Here is a 3,270-nt window from a genome sequence, read left to right on the forward strand (position 1 = left end):
TTTTTTTTTTCGCTAAAGGATAATATTATTAAGAAAAAAAGGAGGATAAACAATTACAAAAAAACACTAGAAAACCGCTTCTCCAACTCCCACCTACGGCATTGCCATCAGCGGGAGAGAGGGAAATGCACTAACTGAATCTATAGTGAGGTCTGCCATCTAAATCCCTAGCTAGGAGAAAATGCTACCTAACTAGTTAGCTCTAAACTTCCTTCAAATAAGAAATTAAATATAGCTCTTTTAGTGGGAAAGTGTGTTAATTTTCCAAACAAAATAATGGATATATAAAATATTATTTCATCTTCATAATTGATTAAAGATATTGAACACAATTGAAGTGAAACTACCTCTTTTTTTTGCTAACAACAGGTATTCAAGCCTTCGGCCTAACTAGTCCCGCGGGCCCATACTGATCCCACAACTGCATGGATCAGGTCATACCGAGATTGAATGAAAACCTAAGTGAAACTACCACACCCTATCTGTATGTTACAATCAAGCCATCAAGAGCGTAATCAATGACAAACTGGATTGATAAGCCAAGACTAATTAAAATATAATCTTTGTCATTTTAGGCCATTTCCTTCTTTTCATGATCCACAAGGTAGTATACTGTAAAACACTAAAATGTTCCTAGATGTTAATTTTAAATAAATTTTTTAAACAATCAAAATAGTTTTGAATACAAAATAAGTTTCATAATGCTTTGTCTCTACATATACATATACTTGTCAGTTCATTTTTTTGGAAACTCTTTAAGGCATCATTATCTCATAAGTTGCTAGAGAATATTTAGGTAGTCTCTTTTTGAAGGCTCCTTAAAGAAATTGTTTTCTTAATTTTTTGAAGACCCTTAAATATTGCTCCTCTTAAAGTCTTCCTATCCATAAAAATAGAGGGGGACCGGGCTTTGGCATTTTAAGCATCAATTAAGTCCCTCTTGAGGCTTCCGTGTGTATGTGTTGCTATTCTTGCTTTTCTTTGTTTTTTGAGTTTATATATCATACTTGCAATTAAGCGTTCTTTTTTTTTTTTTTAGTGTACTCGAAGGGTCTAATAATCGAGTACACAATTACAGGGGGACCAAGTGGGTTTTTATTTTATTTATTATTATTGTTATTATTATTTATCTTAGAGGTCAATTCACAATACTCTCAGCTGCACTATAGTAGGCGTCTACATTCTTAAGAAGAGTGTTAAGTGACAAGACTCATTCTATCAATATTTCTAGCATAATTTCTATTACAGTTCCATAAGAATCAATAAAGGAGAGTTAGACAGCTCTCTTACAGTAAAGTGACTTTCTATTTCATTTAAGTTTGATCTCTTAATATTGTGACATATATTTTTTTGCTAAAAGATTTTTTGTATTAAAATTGAGAAGAAAAAATTGATATACACATGAAAAATGAAAAGAAAACAAAGATCACACCCTATAAGACCAGAGAGACCTTGGAAACCTAACCCACCTTTGGCATTGCCATCAGCAGGGAAGATAATATAAGAGTCCCTCATCCCCAAAAAATGAGTCTGACAAAAATTATTTGAACCAGAATCGAGAACATCTTTGAACATCCACTACCAAATCCATTTTGGCATATATAATTCCTAAACTAGATAATAAATAATTTTAAAATAAATAATATAGAAAAAAAATATGAATTTTACTTAAATAAAGAAATTTGTTTGGAGCAAGAAGTTTTTATTGTGTAACTCTTGTTGCGAAACTTTGATCAAATGGAAAGAAGGATCTTCAATTCAGAGAATCAAAGATAAATCTAGATTGAACAAAAGAGTTGGAAGGTGGGGGGGGGGTGGGGAGGCGAGAAGATAAGTCTAGCAAGATATGATGAAAACATTGTCCTGAAAACTTGGGATAACACTATATCTTATTGGTGTTCTTTTTTTAATTGGTAAGCATTTTTTTTTTTTTTTGTGAACGAAAAATATATATAAACAGGAAAGAGAAATAGATTCAATGGACATAGTCAATTTGACTAGACTAGGGAGAGCCCTACCAAGCCCTAAAGAGAAGGGCCACAACCACTAAGGGAGGGGACAAAAATGGAGGGGGGGGGAGAAACAAGCAAAAGAAGGGAGACATACAATTAAAAAAGGGGGTGGGGGGAAGAAACAAACCAAAATAAAGAGAATGATACAAGAGAAATGGGAGGGGGTAGGAAAACAGACAAAGAGGAAGGAAGATACAACAAAACTAAGAAGGAGAAGAGAAGAGAGGTACGTCCCAAAAAGATCCCAGAAATCGATTTCTATTTGTATCTGAAAAAATTGCATAATTTGTGAGCATATCTTATTGGTGTTAAGGCAGTGAATTGCTGGAAGGGATTTTGAAATAGCCTTCAATTGAATTTATTCTCTATGTACAGTGGGGCAATAAGTCTCTTCAATATTTTAATTGTCCTTAATTTTCCCCTTTCCTTCTTTTTTGTTATAATCAATATATTGTATCTCATCTTTATCTTCAGTTGGGTTTCATTTACATCCCCCTTTAAAAATTTCCCCCCCCCCCTACTTCTACTAAAATCAATTTGAAAGAGAGGGGCTAGGGAAGAATAGATTACAAGAAATAGATTTAAGTGAAGTTAATGACTTGACTGGACTGACCAATCAATAGGCAAAAATGATCATAATTAACTTAGGTGAAGTTAAGTTTTCAAAGAATGAGTGATGATTTGATCCAAAATAAATCACAATGATCAACCATGAATTCTAATTGATAAGCTCTTGTTCAACTCACCCAACAATAGAAAAATGGAACAATTTAAGGGGATGATATCTAGATAGGTTTCATTTCTTTCCAAGTAATGAAAACAATGTAAGAGGAAAATTTTTAAAAGTAGGATCATGGGGTGGTGCTGGAATCTCTTCTTTTATTAATAATAGTTCATGAATACATTAATAAAAATAGAAAATTCTTGGAAATCAAAAGAGAATGAAGAAGGTGCTCATGAAGAAAGCGAGGAACATCTCCTCTTCGATCTCAATCACTCATGTTTAAGCCTAATCTTAACAGAATATAGAGATGTAACACAATAATAATGAGACTTCATAATTCATAGCTAGCCCTTTTCAAAATTCAAAAAGTATAAAATCAACATTGTTTTTCAAAAATAACATATGGAAAGATCAAGAAGGGTCAAAGGCTTACCTTGCTTTTAATTCTCTCTCTCTCTCTCTCAATACATATATATAGCGCACATCAGCTGGAACAGAAATAAAGGAAGATGCTCAAGAAAGAGAGGAAACGCA

The sequence above is a fragment of the Macadamia integrifolia genome, chromosome 3 (genome assembly GCF_013358625.1).
Source record: "Macadamia integrifolia cultivar HAES 741 chromosome 3, SCU_Mint_v3, whole genome shotgun sequence".
NCBI lineage: Eukaryota > Viridiplantae > Streptophyta > Magnoliopsida > Proteales > Proteaceae > Macadamia > Macadamia integrifolia.